The following is a 22,923-nucleotide window of genomic DNA, read 5'->3' on the forward strand; positions in this document are numbered from 1 at the left end:
ATGGCTTTACGCGAGTTGTGTGTCACTTTGAGTTGGCACGACCCCGTGGTGGGGATGACATTGCCATTATAATCAACCAGTTGACAGATGGATGGAAGAATTGCTGGTTTGACCCTCAGGGTTTGAAATGCTGACCATGCGAGGAGATTTGCGGAAGCACCAGTGTCCAGGCGGAATGTGATCTGGGATCGGTTGACCATCAGGGTGGCACACCACTCGTCATCCGGATCAATGGTGTGCACCGACAGCGGCTGGTACGTTCAACTCGGGGACAGCTTGTTATTGTTGATGACAGCAATGCGGAAAGGCTCCCTGTCCTCAGTGTCACTGGTCTGTATGATGTCAGGATCGGACTCGGTGAACGTGGGTAAAATTGCCCGAACATTTCTGCGAGGCTGGTTAAACTGTTGCGAGTTGGCAGGCTGAGGTGCTCGACAGCAGGCAGCATAGTGGCCAAGCCTGCTACAGCGTAGGCATTGTCGCGCTTTGGCCAGACATTGCCGCTTTAAATGGGCGGAGCCACAGTTGCCGCACGTCATGACGTCAGTGCGTTTGTTGTGCCACCGCGCATGCACGGTGCGGTCTTGCGTAGTGCGCGCCTGCGCATTGCGTTCCTCCGCGTCAATGTCCCCTCTTTTGGCACGTACAAGCGCGCGAGGCCTCGGAAAGCGTGCGAAATGACCGCCCACCTCCGGGCCGCGGGCCGGGAGGTACTCGATCGTCTGGACCCTCGCCGCCATGTGGGGCCCCTGCCGCACCGTTTCAGCCGCCTGGATGTGTGAGTACTGGCTGGTGGCGTTCTCATGCAGGACGCAGGTCTCGATGGCCGTCGTTAGGGTGAGTTGCTTGATTTTAAGGAGCTGCTGGCGCAGGGTGTCCGACATGACCCCGAAAACTATCTGGTCGCGTATCATGGAGTCAGAGGTGGGCCCATAGCCGCAGGACTGCGCGAGGATGCGGAGGTGCGTTAAATAAGACTGGAAAGGCTCGTCCTTACCCTGCAGGCGCTGCTGGAACAGGTTGTTCTCCATGCTGCAGGATGGCGGATTGCTGATAAGTTGTAGGTAGGTCTCACAGGGGCTATTATGCTTCCACTCCTGGAACCATGTCGTGTTGGGTGTTCTGGTCTACAAGCAGGTCAACACGGCTGAAGATGGTGTAACTGTATTTTGTTAGCAACTCAACTGTAATAACATATTGTAAACTTGGGTACGTGCATTACCAGCTTATCTGTGCACCCTGTCCTATCACTATCGAGGTGAGGCACTCAGCACATGGTGAATGGCTGAGAGGCAGGCTGTGAGCTCTGTGCTCTGAGTTGGCTGCTGCTAGCAAGGGGGCCGGAACTCTGGTGTCCCCTGTCTTTATAGTGCATGTGCTCTCACTGGTGATTGGCTGCGATGTTGTGTATGCTGGTTGGTCCTACTGTATGTCCATCAGTGTGTCAGTGTGTGTGTGATTGCACCATGATATGCTGATGTATATCATGACAATACCCACACCAGCTTTTGGGCACTGTCCAGTTTTGTGGGCGACAGTTTCAAATGCCGAAGAAACGAGTATAGTCATGTTTTCCAGCTCATGTCAACAGTTAGAACTGATTTAAAAAAATCTGTGTAGTCACATCTGATAAATGCCACACTGTGACCAAGGAGTATGATGATGTGTATATGAATACTTGCATAGGTGCAAAGCAGAAAAGCAGACTATATTGTCGAAAAACAGATAGCTAGATGACAAAAGAAAGAATCTGGGTGCCTCGCCTTGATTCACTTACAATGTTCTAGTTATAGCCCATTTGATGCATATCCTTGCACCTCTGACAAAAACCTACTGTTCAGCCTGTTTCTATATACATATAAGCACAGGTCAGTCCTCAAATAATACTGTAGCCTGATGGTTAAAAAGGCTGACTCTGTATGAGCATGAGCAACATACACAGCAGTGAAGAACAGGATGTTCAGACAGGTAGTGAGCACAGGAGCTGATTGGACATTGGTTGTTGCTATGCCATGGACAGACAGTAATTAAACACAGACCCCTGTGTGTTGTGTTCCTGAGCAAATTACGACCCCTGAGTGAGTCATGACCCTTTCAACGTCCATGACTCCAGGACAATGATTGATTCGTGCTGTCCTGTGATCACATGACTGGAAGCATGAGATCAATGCCAGTGAGATCCATATAAAAAGGAAAGATACTTAGATCCAATCTGTGAGTTTTGATACCTTTTGTCGAATAGTGATTTGATACGGTGTCTAATAGAGCTTTTGATACTTTGTGTAATGGAGTTTTACTTTGTATAATGGAGTTTTGATTGTTTATGATAGAACCTCTCCTGTAGATGTGATAAATATTGGGATTTTTATATTGTATTTAATAAAGAAGATGATGGGCTGGATTCTCCGCCGTCAGGATGCTACATTTTGCCGGCAGCCCGGAGGTTTCCCGACAGCGTGGGGTTGCCACAATGGGAAACCCCATTGACCAGCCGGCAAAACGGAGCATCCGGCCGGCGTGCCGAACCAGAAATCTGGCGCGGCGGGACGGAAAATCCAACCCGTTCTGTCCATCAATCGATTGGAGCGAGGGTCCCGAATAACATTACCCACAGGCCTTGATTTAACCAAATGGGAACAAAGTCCCGTAGTGAGCGCGTTTTGCTGCGTGTTTCCCAGCATTCACAGTGCCGAGAAACAGATGGCCATTGAACGTGACTCACCGAGGCCACACATTGCCCCGTTTTGTACAGTGGAGAGTTCCGACGAGTGGAGCTCGTGTAGCGAGAGATCGGGATGCCATTTTTAAATGGCGTCCGATCTCCAAGGCCCCCAAAGCAATCCCTGACCTGCCGCCCCCCCCACAGCCCGAACACACAATGGGAGACTCTACCCCCCACCCCCACCCACATATACACACACTGGGAACTCCCGGCCCAATCGTGCGCAAAAAATACCAGCTTGGCACCTTGGTAGTGTCAACCTGACACCCTGGCAGTGCCCATGCCAGCCAGCAATGCCACCTGGGAACCTTGGCATGCCAGGCTGGCACCTAGGTGGCATTGCCAGGGTGCCACATGCACCTGGGGGCCTCCGATCCCTTGGAGACCCTCACAAGTGACATTCCACCTGGCCCCTGTTTGTGGGGACCGGTACTGAACGGCGCTCGCCTGACGTCTGAGGCGAAAGGGATAAATCCTCAGGAATCTGCACATTAGAGTGAAACTCTGGTGAATCCGACACAGTTTCTCATTGGAATCGATCATGTTCCACGTGAAGCCGGTGCTATCCCCCTAACGGTCAGTGATTTGATCCAGATGCGACGCCAGTTTTGCTGTTGTAGAACTCCACTAATTCTGCCCCAGCATCAACACTTCATCTCAGGGACGGTGAATCCGGCCTCATATCTCTTTGGCTGTGCGCAACTGGCACAGTACTGACCGTACCCAACCAGCCCACGGTTGCAAACCTCAAAACATGGTGCCCAACATTAAATGTGATTCCGTGATTGGACAGTATTTGCTGAACAGATACTGAAGGCTAAGCAGGTTGAGGATCACTGAGATGACATTGGGGGGGGGGGGGGTGGGAAGAGGTTTGGAGGGGTGGGAAAGGTGGGGCAACACAATTGGGGGCTAGGGGCAGTTGGGGATACATACGTACAGCATTGAAAAACATTGCACCCGAGAAATATGATGCCTCTGCCACTTTCTTCCACAATGCGGGCTGACCACCAATACCCTGTCCCAGCCCCCCACGCATGGAGATCCTGGAATCCCCCCCCCCACCCCTTCTCAGGCACACCACGTGCAGGTGATGGGTGTGAGTGAGCACTCAGTAGATGGGCAGGGGTCAGTGTAGCGCGCAATGACTTACACAAGTCGAGAAGTGATGAAGTCTATCGAGGCTTTATTAAGCAAGACTTGTTCCCCAGCAGCTCAGTTACAGAATGCGGCTGCTGGGAGAACTCGAGCTCTTATACTCCACCTTCAGGGTGGAGCCAGAAGTCGGCAGATCCAACCAGGACCCAGGACCTGTCAGCCAATAGCCTCTCGGCTTCACAGGTACCATATTACCCCTAATACATACCACCACAGTCAGACTATGGCATAGATTGAGGAACACCAGCGCTCAGTACTCAGCGGGTTATCATCAGCCCCCCTGTCTTCGACAGTGACCCGCTGATAGTGCTGAAACACTCCCCTCACCCTGGAGTGATGTTACACAGACTCTGGAAGGATGGAATAGGGTGGTTGGAGGAATGGAAAGGGAAGGGAGAGGGAGGAAGGGGAAAGGGGGATGTGATGATGGACGAGGCCACTTCCTATGTGAAGCGAGCGATGTTAAGAGCCTCTATGGTCCATCGAGCTTGCCAGACACTCGCCGCTGCTGCCACTTATCCATCTTCTGGCTGGTCCTGTGGGTCCTCCCCGGGCTTATCCTCCAGCCCTACTTGTCCTCCTCCTCGGAGGTGCCCACATGTTCCTCCTCCTCCACTTCCATGTCGCCCCGCTGCTGTGCCAAGTTGTGGAGGGCACAGCAGACCACCCCAAAGCAGGTGACCCTCTGGGGGAGTGTACATCAGGGCACCACCAGTGTGGTTGAGGTATTAGAACTACACTTTGAACAGTCCGATGCCCGGATGACTGCATGGGCCTCATTGTACTGGGTCTTCATATCGGCCACCAGCCACCATACCGGTGTCTTCAGCCAAGTCCTCAGCGAGTACCCCTTATCGCCGAAGAACCAACCGGCCATCCGGTGATGGTCCTCAAAGAGAACGGCGATGTCCGATTGCTCTAGGAAGTAGCCCACTCTGACTGAGGCTGTCCATCCCCTGGGGCTCTCCCAACCCCCTTCCATTCCCCAGCAACCCCAGTGACCCCTGGCTCATTAACTGCGAGAAAAGATAGGTACTCATCTCCTCGGGTCCCCTCAGCAACCATTCCGCCAGCTTCACGGTTTTAAAAAGGTGTACTGATCGGCGTGTATGTGACCACTCGCTGGGGAGGCGGTTAGATCATGGGGCCATTAGATAAGGGAGGATTTTTCCCGTTAATTGTGTGGAGATTATTGATTTCTCGCCATGCCATGGCAGGATCCTAATTTCGCCAACGGGAGGAAGCCGGTTAGATTGCAAACCCATCGGCGCCTGGCACGGTTCTCGATTTTGGCCTCTCCCACGATCTAACGGCCGCGTTGTGCTCTCTTTCAAGTGCAATGCAGCCATTAAATTGCACCTCTTATTTTTCTTGCAGGGTTCAATGCAACTTGACACTGTGTTGAAATCTGCCCTGGCCCCCTTGCTAAAAGGGTGCAAGAAACCATTTGGTGCCTTCACCTCAATGCAAGCACAGATTGCAACTCTGGGGCACTAGAAAACTGTAGCATAGCATTGTTCCTGGTTTTCAGACTGTGGTCACTGCTGTGTCTCAGAACTTTCAGGATCTATCTGTTGCCATTAGACCCAGGCATTACCGAGATCATTGGGGCCGCAAATCCAGTGCCCAGTGTAGCTGCTGTACCTCCTCTATCTGGGTGCATGTTACCCGGTATGCAATAGGGGTATAAATACAGGAACTCTGTGTCTGTCGCACTATTAGCTAAGAGGTGCTGGTATACAAGTGAGACCCACAAGGGGTCAGTGGGCAGATTGCAGATGGGGCCAAAATGATGGAGAACGCTCCAAGGTAGGGATCAGTTTACAATCACTTGAAAACAATCCTTCGCTGTTCCCACACCAGCACGGTGTGGTAGTAGCACGGTAGCATAGTGGTTAGCACTATGGCTTCACAGCACCATGGTCCCAGGTTCGATTCCCAGATTGGTTCACTGTCTGTGCGGAGTCTACACATTCTCCCCGTGTCTGCGTGGGTTTCTTCCGGGTGCTCCAGTTTCCTCCCACAAGTCTCAAAAGACAGGCTTTTAGGTAATTTGGACATTCTGAATTCTCCCTCCGTGTACCTGAAAGGACGCTGGAATGTGGCCACTAGGGGCTTTTCACAGTAACTTCTTTGCAGTGTTAATGTAAGCCTACTTGTAACAATAAAGATTATTATTAGAAGCTGCAAAGAATTTCACCCTATTATGTGCTGTCAGTTGTAAAAGCATGCAGTGATCAAAGAGTTAAATCAATACTACTCTACTATTGTAATTATCAATGTCTTCCAGAACAGTTTATTATCATTAATTAGCTATCGAGTGTGACAACTTTAAATAGAATTTTAATTAATTGCATGTTGATGAGCTACTGGGTCTTCTGCTTATTTGCATAGCGCTAAATACTTTTGCCCTTTGAAAGGTTATTCTTTTACAATGTTCAGCATAATCTATTCATTTGATTTTACTTTATATTTTCTTTTTTCTACTTCATAGATTATTTTCAGTTTGAAATATAAGATGTGATATGCTGAAATCCAGAAAGTACGATTTGCAAAAGTGCAGAAACTATCCTTTCAATAGACCTTTATTAGCCATAATGATAAAGTGGTAATCCATTCGGTTATTGCAAAGATTTATCATATGTGCTCATTGATTACACTTTAAAGGGCTCACCAATAGCTGAGTAATGGTCAGTCAATGTACAGTTTGAGCAAATAAAAACCGTATAAATAACGCAAAGAAAAATAGTTAAATAAAGTTGTGTTGTAAATGTTTTAATATTTCTATCTATGAGAACCATTGGAGTAAGCATTGTGCCAGCCAAATTGTGACGGTATCCAACCGTAACATCTGCACAGAACTAGGAAACAGGAGGGATGTTTTAATGTGTCTCAGCAACTACATACTTGGGAGGTATGAATCATCATGGGCTGTTTGAATAGTGGAAGAGGCTCAAGGGACTGAATGACCTACTTCTGTTTCTATGGTCTATTCCTCTTCTAATATTCCGACATACATATGTGTAATAACCATCATGAGACCCATGGGGTTACCCTAGTTGATCTCCCCATGGGACTCGTGGAATACAGGTTTCCTCACTGGTGGGCGGAGGCCCATCAGCTAGGGCTTGTGGAAATCAACCGATAAAAGTCGGCCCAGATTGGGACCGGCATTAAACAGTAGTCCCGTTTGGGACCTTGATGTTGTAAGCTGTGTGCGGCCTTTACTTTTGTTGTCGAATTAAACCTATTTTGGGTTTACCTTCTTGTGCCTCCTGAGCTTTTATAATATGTAAACTATAAACTTTGGCATACATGATTTAAAACTCAATCAATAGCTTAATCAGGGAGCTTTTGTTTTTAGTGAAACATGATAATATTATTTCATGTGACTAGCAAATTATAATGCTGTTTGTCCAGCCTTCATATTTTAACCCAACTTTAAATGAACAGAAAATCCATTTTAAACAAAATTTGAGATTTAATAGTTTCCCCTCCTTTCCAGAAATGTTTTAAACACGGTGCAAAAAAATTTTCTGTGCTGGTTTAACTGAAGTGATTAAGTGAAATGGTGTGCCATCTGATCATCAATAACATAGAAAACACACAACTGTTGATGACTCAACCAATGATGCATTAGAATCTAACAGGCAAATGTCACCATGCAGTAATACAATTAGGCAAAGGAGGTATGCAGCACAGATGGAATTATGAGGTTGTTGCTGCGGACACTTTCAAAGCGCAAGTCTTCTGGAAAAAGAAAAAAATTATAGTATGCACTGCTATTCTGTCCCACGTGCAGGCGCGACATTAATTATTTAAGTAATCTTCCAGCATTTAAACTGCTTCACTGAGGTGCAAAGAAGGCAAAGAGGTTCTGCCTCCCATTAAAACCATCCATAGAGGGCAGCTAATCCTATTTTGAAGGCCATACAATTAGTTCCAGATTTTCTTTTGATGTTGGAGAATATGGAATGGGGATTTAAGAAGCCAGGGGAATCTGTAAGAAGCTGATGAGCAGAGTTGCAATTATCTCAAATTCAGCCAAGTCAATAATATTTGAAATTCATTTTGAATAGATTAAGGCATGGCATTCTTCACAAGTAACCTCAAACTGAAAGCTTTAAAGAAAAAAGAAGGAAGTATGAAATTAGTACGTTAAGGGGCTGGTTTAGCACAGTGGGCTAAACAGCTGGCTTGTAATGCAGAACAAGACCTGCAGCGCGGGTTCAATTCCCGTACCAGCCTCCCCGAACAGGTGCCGGAATGTGGCGACTAGGGACTGTTCACAGTAACTTCATTGAAACCTACTTGTGACAATAAGCGATTAGTAGTCGTAGTAGTAGATTTTTACATTTTTAAATAGACGAACCAAGTGTCTTGAATTCTGAATCTAAATTCAAGGTATAGAAGTCCTTTTTAATACAGATGGCTGCTCCTTGGATCGAAGCTAGTCTGTTTCTCTTGGTAGATCAGGGTAATGCAATGGAACAAGACCCCCGATGCACCCCCCCCATCCTCCGCCCCGCTCCCAGCAAGAGATTCGAGAGGTTAAACATAGAATGGTCCCATTATTTTCCTCTTATTAATCACAGAATCACAGAATAATAGTGCAGAAGAGGCCCTTCGGCCCATTGAGTCTGCACTGACACATGAAATACACCTGACCTGCCTGCCTAATGCCATCACTTGACCCATAGAATGTTATGGCGTGCCAAGTGCTCATCAGGGTACTTTTTAAAGGATGTGAGGCGGCCCACCTCTACCACCCTCCCAGGCAGTGCATTCCAGACTGTCGCCACTCTCTGGATAAAAATGTTTTTCCTCAGATCCCCCTCCGAAACCGCCTGCCCCTCACCTTGAACTTGTGTCCCCTCATAAACTGACCCTTCAACTAAGGGGAACAGCTGCTCCCTATACACCCTGTCCATGTCCCTCATTATCTTGTACATCTCAAGAACATGATTTATTTGAGACTTACCTATCATATTGATGCACGATCAATTACACAAAGATGAGAGTTGGATGCAATCGAGGCTTTATTACACTAAGATGTGTGGCCTCCTACAGCAGCTGGCGAAATGGCTGCTGTACGAGGAGCACACACATTTATACTCCGCCTACTGGGCGGAGCCAGCAGGCAGGGAACTACCACCGTACCTGTAGTACAGGGCCTTACCACAAAGCACCTAATATATACATCAGTGGTGACTACCACATTCACCCCCTGTTAAAATTGAGTCCGGCGGGGGTGGTGGAGAACTATATACAAGTAGATGTTTTAAAGTACAGAAAAAAATTGAGTCCAGCAGGGGTGGAGGAGAGTTTTACAGAAGGATGATGGGTTTTTTCTGAGTCCCGATCAAGTTACAGGTTCAGCCGGTCCGGAGCCTTGATCTGTTGTTGGGAGCGCCGCAGTGATGGTGGCGATTCCGGTGTCGGTCTGGTCTTCGGCGACTCCAGGAGTGTGCCAAAATCCTCTTCATCCTCGGGCGTGGGCAGGGGGAGGACGGATTGTCCTGGGGCGGGGGTTGCGGCTGGGTGCACCGGGGGAGGGGAGGGTGGCGCCGGGCCGGAGGGGTGTGTGTGTGGAACCAGCTGGTGCCAGGTCCCTGAGGGAGACAGTATCATGGCGGCCGTCAGGGTACGCTACGTAGGCGTACTGTGGAGTAGCTGTACCCTCTCAACCAACGGGTCCGCCTTGTGGAGTCGTACATGCTTACGGAGGAGTACAGGTCCTGGAGCTGCAAGCCAAGTCGGGAGCGACACCCCGGAGGTGGACTTCCTGGAGAAGGCAAAGAGACGTTCATGGGGTGCGTCATTAGTCGAGGTGCATAGGAGCGACCGAATGGAGTGCAGTGCGTCGGGGAGGACCTCCTGTCAGCGGGAGGCCGGGAGATTTCAAGACCGTAGGGCTAGCTGGACGGCCCTCCAGACCGTCCCATTCTCCCTCTCCACCTGCCCGTTTCCCCGGGGGGTTATAGCTGGTCGTCCTGCTCGAGGCGATACCCTTGTTGAGCAGGAACTGACACAGCTCATCGCTCATGAATGAGGATCCCCTGTCGCTGTGGACGTAGGCGGGGAAGCCGAACAGAGCGAAGATGGTGTTGAGGGCTGTGATGACGGTGGCAGACGTCATGTCGGGGCATGGGATGGTGAAGGGGAATCTGGAATATTCATCGACCACACTGAGGAAGTACGTGTTACGGTCGGTGGAGGGGAGGGGGCCTTTGAAGTCCACGCTGAGGCGTTCAAAGGGGCGGGAGGCCTTCACTAGGCGCGCACGGTCGGTAGAAGTGCGGTTTGCACTCTGTGCAGACCTGGCAGTCTCTGGTGACTGCCCTGACTTCCTCGACGGGGTAGGGCAGATTGCGGGCCTTGATGAAGTGGTACAAACGTGTGACTCCCGGGTGACAAAGGTTGTCGTGCAGAGTCCAGAGTCGGTCCACCTGTGCGCTGGCACATGTACCTCGGGATAGGGCATCGGGGGGCTCGTTGAGCTTACCAGGGCGATGCAAAATCTCGTAGTTGTAGGTGGAGAGCTCGATCCTCCACCTCAAGTTTTTATCGTTCTCGATCTTGCCCCACTGTGTGTGGTTAAACATGAAGGCTACCGACCGTTGGTCAGTGAGGAGAGTGAATCTCCTGCCAGCCAGGTAATGCCTCCAATGCCGCACAGCTTCAACGATGGCTTGGGCCTCTTTTTCGATGAAGGAATGCCGAATTTCAGAGGCATGAAGGGTTCGTGAAAAGAATGCCATGGGCCTGCCTGCCTGGTTGATGCATCGCTCTTGACTTGAAATGGTAACGTCTCGTCGACTGTGTGTATCGCGGCCTTGGCGATGTCAGCCTTAACACGGTTGAAGGCCTGGTGAGCCTTGGCCATTAGGGGAAATAGAGTGGATTGAATGAGTGGGTGGGCCTTGTCCGCATAATTTGGGACCCACTGGGCCTAGTAAGAAAAGAACCCCAGGCAACGTTTGAGGGCCTTGGGGCAGTGGGGGAGGGGGAGTTCCATGAGGGGGCACATGCGGTCGGGATCGGGCCCCAGAACTCCGTTCTGGACCACATAGACGAGGATGGCTCAGCGGTTCGTGCTGAACACGCACTTCTCCTTGTTATAAGTTAGGTTGAGGAGAGTGGTGGTGTGGAGAAATTTGGCAAGGTTGGCGTTATGGTCCTGCTGATCGTGGCCACAGATGGTGACATTGTCTAGGTACTGGAAAGTGGCCCGCAGCCCGTACTGGTCAACCATTCGGTCCATTTCCCGTTGGAAAACCAAGACCCCGTTGGTGACGCCAAAGGGAACCCTAAGACAGTGGTAAAGGTGGCCATCTGCCTCGAAGGCAGGGTATGGGCGGTCCGCCTTACGGATGGGGAGCTGGTGGTAGGCGGATTTTAGGTCGACAGTTGAGAAGACCTAGTACTGTGCAATCTGATTGACCATATCAGATATGCGTGGGAGGGGGTACGCATGTACCTATTGATGGTCTGACTGTAGTCCACAACCATTCTGTGTTTCTCCCCAGTTTTCACAACTACTTGGGCTCTCCAGGGGCTGTTGCTAGCCTCGATGATGCCTTCCTGAAGCAGTCGCTGGACTTTGGACCTGACGAAGGTCCTTTCTTGGGCGCTGTACCGTCTGCTCCTATCATAGATTCTCATAGAATTTACAGTGCAGAAGGAGGCCATTGGGTCCATCGGGTCTGCACCGGCTCTTGGAAAGAGCACCCTACCCAAGGTCAACACCTCCACCCTATCCCCATAACACAGTAACCCCACCCAACACTAAGGGCAACTTTGGACACTAAGGGCAATTTATCATGGCCAATCCACCCAACCCGCACATCTTTGGACTGTGGGAGGAAACCGGAGCACCCGGAGGAAACCCACGCACACACAGGGAGGATGTGCAGACTCCGCACAGACAGTGACCCAAGCCTGAATCGAACCTGGGACCCTGGAGCTGTGAAGCAATTGTGCTATCCACAATGCTACCGTGCTGCCCTGGTGGCGACGGGTTTGCAATCTGGGGTTAAGTTTGCAAATAGGGAAGGTGGGTCGACCTTTAGGGTCGCGACACCGCACACAGTAAGGGGTGCTAGGGGCCCGCCGAATTTCAATGTTAGGTTCTGGAGGCTGCACTGGAAGTCCAGGCCAAGTAGCAAGACAGTGCAGAGGTTGGGAGGACGTAGAGGCGGAAGCTGCTGAACTCCACGCCCTGGACAGAGAGAGTGGCTATGCAGTACCCTCGGATCGTCACAGAATGGGACCCGGAGGCCAGGGAGATTCTCTGGTTGGTGGGGTGTACTGCGAGGGAGCAGCGCCTTACCGTATCGGGATGGGTGAAGTTCTCGGTGCTCCCGGAGTCCAGCAGGCAGGAGATCTCGTGCCCATCGATTTTCACGTTGGTAGAGGCCGTTGCCAGATTGCGTGGGCGAGACTGGTTAATCGTGACCGAGGCAAGACGCGGCTGGTCGTCGATGGTGGCAGACGATGGGGTGCCTGGGGGGCATGGGTCCTGGTACAATGGCGGCGCCCACAGGCCGCACGTGTCGTGGGGGAAACGAGATGGCGGTGCCTGATGATCCTGGGGAGGACAAGATGGCGGCACCCATGGGCCGCACGTGGTGGGGGTCGAACAAGATGGCGGCACCCACAGGCAGCACGTGGTCGGGGAGGGGAAGATGGCGGAGCCCACTGGCTGCAAGTGGGGGGGGGAGGTCGGAAAAATAGCAGCAAATGCGTGGGCCTGGTACACCGCAGCAAAGTGTCCCTTCTTGCCGCAGGCCTTGCAAAGGGCGCTCCAGGCTGGGCAGCATTGTTGGGGGTGTTTTGGCTGCCCACAGATGTAACATTTGGGGCCCCCGGGGTTGGTTGGCTGCCGCGCGGCACAGGCGTGGGGTTGGCTAAGTGGGGTCCCTGATGGAGCGGCCGTCTGCGGAGTCCCAGATGTGTAGGAGGGGTGGGCCGCGCGGCCGGGGGTGTAGGCCTGGATTTTGTGCGAAGCGACCGTCAGCGAGAGCGCTAGCTTTTTGGCTGCCGCAAGGTCGAGCGTGGCCTCTTCTAAGAGGCGCTGGCGGATGTAATCCGACCCTATCCCCATAACAAAAGCGTCTCTCATGGGCAAGTTCGAGTGTTCCGTGGCCGTGACGGCCTGACAGTCACAGTCCCTGACTAGGGGAATTAGAGCACGCCAGAAATCTTCCACTGACTCACCAGGAAGTTGACTACGAGTGGAGAGGATGTGTCTGGCGTAGAGCGTGTTAGTCCGCTGAGCGTAGTTTTCCTTCAGTAGCGCCATGGCGTCTTCGTAGGTCGGCATGTCCTGGATAAGTGGAAAGACGTTGGAGCTCAGCCGCGTGTCGAGGATCTGAATCTTCTGAGCTTCCGGAATTGGGTCTGGCGCAGACCTGATGTAAGCTTCGAAACAGGCTAGCCAATGTTCAAACTCCTTTTTGGCGTTGGCTGATTGCGGATCCAGCTGCAGGCGATCCGGCTTGATGCGGAGGTCCATCTTCGGAAAACTTTAGTGTAATAAACTGATGCACGATCAATTACACAAAGACGAGAGTTGGATGTAATCGAGGCTTTATTACACTAAGATGTGTGGCCTCCTACAGCAGCTGGCGAAATGGCTGCTGTACGAGGAGCACACATGGGCGGAGCCAGCAGGCAGGGAACTACCCCCGTACCTGTAGTACAGGGCCTTACCATAAAGCACCTAATGTATACATCAGTGGTGACTACCATACATATTCAACACCAAAAATCCTGATTTCTGAAATGAATGTTGCATGATTTTCGTGACATGCGCTCCTCCCAAACGTTTGAAGGGAAATGAATACAGAAGTACGATATTGACATTCAAGACATCATGTTAGATTCCCCAAATTCTTTACCAGCATATGAAATTCGAGTTAGCCATTCTGTCCTTTGACAAAATATTGATGTATTATCCGTTTCCCATTTTTGAGGTAATCAGCCAGTACGTGGCTTCTTTTATGACATCATGGAGATTAATTTCCACACTGTTAGACCAATGCCAAGGATTGGTGGTTGAGGGAGGTATTTAAGTGTTGCAAGAGCTCATTGGCTTGCCAATGGAGTAGTGATTACTTAAAAAGCATTTTAACCTGCACACTTCACCAGTGGACTGTGGTCAATCAGGCCAAAATGAAGGAGCAGTGCTTGGCACATTCACTTGATTGACAGATACCTTAATTTCATGCCTGATAGGCTTTTCCCCCCATTTTTAAGTCTGTAGCAAAACCTTGCTGATTGGTGTAAACAGCCAACGAGATGACAGGGCATGGAATTCAAGCCCAGCAGAAGAACAGAGCATTTTTTTAACTCAATCCTCTGTGGTAGTATGTATTGGGGGTCATGTGGGACTGGAAGCCCTAATGTCATTGGCTGACAGATCCCGGGTCCTGGTTGGCCGTTGACCTCATACTCCGCCCTGAAGGCGAAGTATAAGAAGCCGGTGCCTTCCCCCGCAGGCCAGTTTACTATCGGGCTGCTGGGGAACAGACACGCTTAATAAAGCCTCATCGACTTCACTCTTTTCGTCTCATGGAGTCTTTGTGCGCTACAATTTATTAAGTGTGCCTAAAAAGGACTATGGAGCTCAGGATCATTCCAGAATGCCTGAGGATCAGCCCCCATGCAGTGAATGCGGCAGCAGCCTTCAAACACTGGCAGACTTGCTTCGAGGCCTACCTCAGACCGACCACCGGCCGGGTCTCAGACGAACAAAAACTGCAGGTCCTGCACTCGAGGGTGAGCACGGAGATTTTCACCCTCATTGAAGACACTGACGATTTCCAGACGGCGTTCGCAGCACTGAAAAGTCTCTATGTCCGCCCAGTTAACCAAATCTACGCTCGCTACCAGCTCGCGACGAGACGGCAAGCTCCCGAAGAATCGATGGACGAGTTCTACGCCGCGCTACCTGCGCCTACGGCCCCGACCGCGCGGCAGGCCATTGGGCCCCGTACGTACCCGTCGCGGCAAACCCCACCCCCCCCCCCCCCCGGACACCCCACAGGCTTGCGCGGCCCAACGCCGAGTCGCACCGGGGGCGCCCGCTGTTATTTCTGCGGCCAGGCGAACCACCCCCGACAACGCTGTCCGGCCCGCGCAGCCATCTGCAAAAGCTGCGGGAAAAAGGGCCACTATGCGGTGGTGTGCCGATCCCGCGAGGTCGCCGCCGTCCCGGGGCCACAGGGAGCCCTACAGGCAGTCTATGCCTCCCAACCCCTCCAGCACGCCATGTGCGACCGGCAGGCACAGCCGCTCTGGGTCCCGACCACCGCGGCCCCGGGAGAACTGGGAGCCCTGCACGCCGCCTACGCTCCCCAACCCCCCTCCCCGTAGTCCATGTACGACCCGCCGCCGGCGCTCCCGATTTGGGTGCCGGCCAACACTCTCCACGGAGAGGAAGGGGTCTTTCGCGTCCCGAACGCCACCCTCACCCCCCTCCCGCGCCCCACGCCTGACCCGCCGGCTCCGCCGACTTGGGCCCCGACCACCGCTGTCCCCGGTGAGGGAGCTCCGCGCGGTCCTAGCGCTCGCCGCCCCACGCCTGTCCTGCCGGCGCCGCCGACCTGGGCCCTCACCCCCGTCCCGCGCCCCACGCCTGACCCGCTGACCTGGGCCCTCACCCCCATCCCGCGCCCCACGCCTGTCCCGCCGGCGCCGCCGACCTGGGCCCTCACCCCCATCCCGCGCCCCACGCCTGACCCGCCGACGCAACTTACCTGGGCCCCGACCGCCGCTGTCCCCGGTGAGGGAGCTCCTCGCGCTCCTTGCGCTCGCGGCCCCACGACTGACCCGCCGGCGCCGCCGACCTGGGCCCTCACCCCCGTCCCGCGCCCCACGCCTGACCCGCCGGCGCAACTTACCTGGGCCCCGATCACCGCTGTCCCCGGCGAGGGAGCTCCGCGCGGTCCTAGCGCCCGCGGCCCTGGCGCTCGCAGAGAGGGAGCTCCGTGCGGTCCTAGCGCCCGCGGCCCTGGCGCTCGCAGAGAGGGAGCTCCGCGCGGTCCTAGCGCCCGCGGCCCTGGCGCTCGCAGTGAAGGAACTCCGCGCGGTCCTAGCGCTCCCCAGACCCCCCAGCACACCATGTGCGACCCGCAGACGCCGCCATTTTGGGTCCCGACCACCATGAGGGGAGGAGGGGCACCGCCATCTTGGACCACCCCCGACCTGTACGACGCATGGGGGCGGCCATTTTGTCCACCCCCGACGCCATCTTGTGACCCCTCAGCCACGTACGATGTATGGGAGCAGCCATTTTGTCCATCCCCGACGCCATCTTGGACGGCAACAACGGACCACACCCCACTACTACAACCACGGCTCGCTTCGGTTACGCTCGATCAGGCTCGGCCCCGGACTCTCCAGACGACGACGACAACGGTCCTAATTAACGGCCACGAGACGCCATGCCTAGTCGACTCCGGGAGCACGGAAAGTTTTATACACCCCGACACGGTAAGACGCTGTTCCTTAACTACCTACCCCAGCGCACAAAAGATTTGCCTAGCTGCAGGATCCCACTCCGTACAGATCCAGGGATTCTGCATAGTCAGCCTAACGGTACAGGGGAGGGAATTCAAAAACTACAAACTTAACGTCCTTCCCCAACTCTGTGCCCCACCTTGCTGGGCTTAGACTTCCAATGTAACCTACAGAGCCTTACGTTTAAATTCGGCGGCCCCATACCCCCACTCACTATCTGCGGCCTCGCTACCCTCAAGGTGCAACCCCCGTCCTTGTTTGCGAACCTCACCCCGGATTGCAAACCCGTCGCCACTAGGAGCAGACGGTACAGCGCCCAGGACCGGACCTTCATTCGGTCCGAAGTCCAGCGGCTACTAAAGGAGGGCATAATCCAGGCCAGCAATAGTCCCTGGAGAGCGCAGGTGGTAGTAGTGAAGACAGGGGAGAAACAAAGGATGGTCATTGACTATAGCCAGACCATCAACAGGTACACACAACTAGACGCGTACCCTCTCCCCCGCATATCCGACATGGTCAATCGGATTGCCCAGTATAAAGTCTTCTCCACCGTGGACCTCAAGTCCGCCTACCATCAGCTCCCCATCCGCCCAAGTGACCGCAAGTACACAGCCTTCGAGGCAGACGGGCGATTATACCATTTCCTACGGGTCCCTTTTGGCGTCACAAACGGGGTCTCGGTCTTCCAACGGGAGATGGACCGAATGGTTGATCAACATGGGTTACGGGCCACGTTCCCTTACCTCGACAATGTAACCATCTGCGGCCACGATCAGCAGGACCACGACGCCAACCTCCAAAAATTCCTCCAGACCGCCAAAGCCTTGAACCTCACGTACAACGAGGACAAGTGCGTTTTTAGCACCGATCGGCTAGCCATTCTGGGCTACATAGTGCGCAATGGGATAATAGGCCCCGACCCCGAACGTATGCGCGCACTCATGGAATTTCCCCTCCCGCACTGCCCAAAAGCCCTGAAACGCTGCCTGGGGTTCTTTTCGTACTACGCCCAGTGGGTCCCCCAGTACGCAGACAAGGCCCGCCCCCTAATACAGACCACGACCTTCCCTCTGTCGACAGAGGCTTGCCAGGCCTTCAGCCGCATCAAAGCGGACATCGCAAAGGCCACGATGCGCGCCATCGACGAGTCCCTCCCCTTCCAGGTCGAGAGCGACGCCTCCGACGTAGCTCTAGCGGCCACCCTCAGCCAAGCGGGCAGACCCGTGGCCTTTTTCTCCCGAACCCTCCACGCCTCAGAAATCCGCCACTCCTCAGTGGCAAAGGAAGCCCAAGCCATAGTGGAAGCTGTGCGACATTGGAGGCATTACCTGGCCGGCAGGAGATTCACTCTCCTCACTGACCAACGGTCGGTAGCCTTCATGTTCGATAATGCACAGCGGGGCAAGATTAAAAATGACAAGATCTTAAGGTGGAGGATCGAGCTCTCCACCTTTAACTATGAGATCTTGTACCGGCCCGGAAAGCTGAACGAGCCGTCCGATGCCCTATCCCGCGGCACATGTGCCAACGCACAAATTAACCGCCTCCAAACCCTCCACGAGGACCTCTGCCACCCGGGGGTCACTCGGTTTTACCACTTCATCAAGTCCCGCAATCTCCCATACTCTTTAGAAGAGGTCCGTACAGTCACAAGGGACTGCCACATCTGCGCGGAATGCAAGCCGCATTTTTTCAGGCCAGATGGAGCGCACCTGATTAAGGCTTCCCGCCCCTTTGAACGCCTCAGTCTGGATTTCAAAGGGCCCCTCCCCTCCACCGACCGCAACGCATATTTCTTTAATGTAGTGGACGAATACTCCCGCTTCCCTTTTGCCATTCCCTGCTCCGACATGACCGCGGCCACAGTCATTAAAGCCCTGAACAGCATATTCACGCTGTTCGGTTACCCCGCATACGTCCACAGCGACAGGGGGTCCTCTTTCATGAGTGACGAGCTGCGCCAGTTCCTGCTCAGCAAGGGCACAGCCTCAAGCAGGACGACCAGCTACAACCCCCGGGGGAACGGGCAAGTAGAAAGGGAGAACGGCACGGTCTGGAAGGCCGTCCTACTGGCCCTACGGTCCAGGGATCTCCCAGTTTCACGGTGGCAGGAGGTCCCCCCGGACGCTCTCCATTCCATCCGGTCGTTATTATGTACAAGCACTAATCAAACGCCGCACAGCGTCTCCTTGTCTTCCCTAGGAGGTCCTCCTCTGGAACGTCGCTGCCAACCTGGCTGGCGGCCCCAGGACCCATCCTGCTCCGAAAGCATGTGCGGGCACATAAGGCGGACCCGTTGGTCGAAAGGGTTCACCTCCTCCACGCAAACCCCCAGTACGCCTACGTGGAGTACCCCGACGGCCGACAGGACACGGTCTCCCTGCGGGATCTGGCGCCCGCCGGCACCACGCACACCCCCCCGTCACCATCAACCCAACCGCCCCCCTTCCTGCCGCCGCCGCACCCCGCGACCGCCCCCTTCCCAGGAGGATCAGTCCCCCTCCCCTTTGCACCGACAGCTGAAACCGTGCGGCTCCCGGAGGCGACAACGCTGGTACAAGCACCACCACCACCGCCGGGGCCGAGGCGATCGACACGGACGACCAGACCGCCCGACCGACTCGTGGCGTCGATGTAAAACAAAGATGGACTGTTCAATGAACATTTTGTTTTTCCTATACCCTCTGTAAATAGTTGTAACAGGACGATACTGTCCAATACTGTACTACCATGTAACTGTTCTATCCTCCCAGGACCAGCCCTGTAAACCCTTACCACCATACGAAGCATCACCCCGCCGGGTTCATTTTTGACAAGGGGTGAATGTGGTAGTATGTATTGGGGGTCATGTGAGACTGGAAGCCCTAATGTCATTGGCTGACAGATCCCGGGTCCTGGTTGGCCGTTGACCTCATACTCCGCCCTGAAGGCGAAGTATAAGAAGCCGGTGCCTTCCCCCGCAGGCCAGTTTACTATCGGGCTGCTGGGGAACAGACACGCTTAATAAAGCCTCATCGACTTCACTCTTTTCGTCTCATGGAGTCTTTGTGCGCTACATCCTCCAAGTTCTGGAGGAAAAAGAGGTGCAGACTGTTGGATGTTCAATCTGGCAATGCAAAGCGGTGATCCCTTTCCAGACGATGAATTGGAGGAAGATGAGAGCTCACCGGAGGAAGAAAATCCGGCGGCCCAGGAACTTCAGGAGGTCAGTATGAGCACGATGATAGAATCATACAGTGCAGAAGGAGGCCATTTGGCCCATCAAGTCTGCACCGGCCCTACTTAATCCCACGCCTCCACCCAATCCCCGAACTCTACTAAGAGGCAATTTATCATGGCCAATCCACCTAACTTGCATATCTTTGGACTGTGGGACTAAACCGGACCACCCGGAGGAAACCCAAGCAGACACGGGGAGAAAGTCACCCAAGGCCAGAATTGAACCCAGATCCCTGAGGCTATGAGGCAGCAGTGCTAACCAGTGTTACCTTCTCCTTGAGGCTGCTAGCCTTGTTCTTCTTGTTGCCAGACATCTATGGCGGTCTCCTGAAGACAGATGGGTGGGAGAGAGTGAGATGTATGTGTTTGATTTGCATTTGAATTTGGCGCTCGGACATTTGACCCTGCTAGCTGATGGTGGATGGACAAATCAGCTCCCAACATGCCAGGCACAATAGTCACCCGTCCATAATCAATGAGCTTCCAAGCATGGAATCGGATGCAAGTTCCCAGCATTCCGGCCTGTGGGTTGGGCACCACTGAAACCACCTGCCACTGGATCTAGCTCTCAGAAATGGAAATTTCCACCCTTAAGCTTCAATCTTCACTCTCAGGAAACCATTCTCTGCTTCCAAATGCCAGAGAAAGTCCCAAGCCTGGTTATGAAGAAGACACTGAGACTAGAATACTTGTGGTGACGTCTGTTTATTGCTTGCCAAAGTGCTTACTTCTCCACTTTAACATCATCTTCTCCTAGTGCTGCTCATTTATTTATAATGTGGAGATGCCTGCGTTGGACTGGGGTGAGCACAGTAAGAAGTTTTACAACACCAGGTTAAAGTCCAACAGGTTTGCTGCAGGAAAGGATGTCCCGAAGCGTGGTACATTGGCGAGACCATGCAGACGCTGCAACAACGAATGAACGGACATCGTGCGACAATCACCAGGCAGGAATGTTCCCTTCCAGTCGGGGAACACTTCAGCAGACAAGGGCATTCAGCCTCTGATCTCCAGGTAAGCGTTCTCCAAGGTGGCCTTCAGGACGCGCGACAACGCAGAATCGCCGAGCAGAAACTTATAGCCAAGTTCCGCACACATGAGTGCGGCCTCAACCGGGACCTGGGATTCATGTCGCATTACATTCATCCCCCACCATCTGGCCTGTGAAATCCTACCAACTGTCCTGGCTTGGTACAATTCACACCTCTTTAACCTGGGGTTACCCCATCTCTGGATCTGTAAAGATTTAATCACCTGCTAATGCTCGCATTCCAAGCATTGTCTGGCATCTTTGAATCTGTCTATATATATGTTTCTGGAACAGACCTCTTCATTCACCTGAGGAAGGAGCAGCGCTCCGAAAGCTAGTGACATTGAAACAAACCTGTTGGACTTTAACCTGGTGTTGTAAAGCTTCTTACTGCATTTATTTGTATGCATATCTGAGTATAATCAACGAATCAATACCCAACGTCTGTTCACCTGTTACCTTAAAATGGTATTTGACATCCGTCAACAGAACCTATTAGATCCTAACATGCTTTTTGCAGGTTTCCAGAACATGGATGTGACCTGGTCAATATACCAGAAAGGTAAATTTAATATTTTTAAAGAATTGATTTTGATGCAGCAAGAATGATACTACTGACTACATTATATTCCTGACAAATGTTACTCACCATGATCACCAGCCCCTCACCCCTCCACAATCCATTCCCTCCATAACTTACCTGAGGTCGACTTCCGGTGGCAGCAATGGAGTGAGTGGTTACACATTTTGTGGCTCCTGCTCGAGGCTGAATTGTTTGCTCCTTTTCACCTGATATAGGGGGTGTTTGCTGCTGCGAAGTGCATGAACAGTGAGAGATAGAAATTCTGCTCCGGAAGGGCCTCTTTGTGGATTATCGAACGAGGAGGGTAACGATCAAGGGGCAGCAGTTGGCCGGGAGACTTTCGAAGTGCAACAGCGGGAAAGCTGGTGGAGAGCTCTGGGGCTTTGTTGCTTTGTCTACTGAGCAATTGGTGGAGTTTCTGAATGCCAATTTGCAACAGCAGAAGCAAGAGGCCTCAGAGGACCTGGCTAAGGTGGCGGAGTCATTCAGGGCAGCTATTGAGAGAATGGAGCAAAGGCTGGAGGTGCAGGGTTCAGCGCTTCAGAAGGTGGAGGAGTCGGTGATGGATCATGAGGACCTGTTGGCCTCATTGGAGGGAGAGATGGTGCTTGTAGCGGAGGGCCAGAAGTGGCTGAGGGAGAAGGTGGAGTACTTGGAGAATCGCTCCAGGAGGCAGAATCTCCAGAGTGTGGGGCTGCCTGAATGGATTGAGGGAAGGCAGGTCACAAAGTATGTGGCAAATATGTTCAAGAGGTTGGTGGGGGAGTGGATCTTCGACCATCTTCCCGAGGTGGCTCGAGTGCACAGGGTGTTGAGGAGGAGGCAGAAGGCGAGGGAACAGCCGAGGGTGATGGTGGTGCAGTTGCATAAGTTTCTGGATAAGGAGAAGATTCTGAGGTGGGCGAAGGAGACGAGAGAGTGTACTTGGGAAAGAAATGTGGTGCGTATCTACCAGGACTTGGGTGTGGAGTTGACCAAGCGGAGGGTTGGGTTCACTAGGGTGAATGCAGCCCTCTATGAGAAAGGAGTGAAGTTTGGGGTGTCATACCCTGTTCGTCTGTGGGTTACGCACCAAAATCAGGAATTCTATTTTGATACGTTGGTGGAGGCAAGTACATTTATGAGAGACCATGCACTGGGAGACTTGTGAGGACATTGAGCTTTGGAGATGCCAGTGTGGGGAATATGGGTGCCAGTGGAGTATTGTATTTACTGTGCTTTGGTATGGATTGGGTAAGTGTGTTCAGCTGTTATTTGGGAATTGAGGGTGAGAGGTGGTAGGGGAGAAAGGGGGAAGCGCGGTTGCCTCGAGTGGGGGGCACCATGCTAGCAGGCAGGCTAGTTAATGGAAGTGAAGTGGGAAGTCGATCCATGGAGGGAGTGAGCATGGGGTGGACTGCTTTTCTTTTTCATTGTTTATGGTGTGTGTGGTGGGGGGATGCTGATGTGGGTGAGTTGGTGTGGCGCAGTTGGTTAAGGGGACATCTTGGGGAGGCCCGAGGGGTGAGCGAGGCATGGACCTGGGGAAGCTGCTTAAAGAGGGGCTTTGGCTGATTGGGGAGGAAGGGTGGCTAGGAACGCCTGGCCCAGTTCATTAGGTGGAACGTTTGGGGCTTGAATGGGCTGATAAAGAGGTCTTGCGGTTTTGCGCATTTAAATTATTTGATGGCGGACGTGGTGTTTCTT

The sequence above is a fragment of the Scyliorhinus torazame genome, chromosome 7, assembly GCF_047496885.1.
Source record: "Scyliorhinus torazame isolate Kashiwa2021f chromosome 7, sScyTor2.1, whole genome shotgun sequence".
Classification (NCBI taxonomy): domain Eukaryota; kingdom Metazoa; phylum Chordata; class Chondrichthyes; order Carcharhiniformes; family Scyliorhinidae; genus Scyliorhinus; species Scyliorhinus torazame.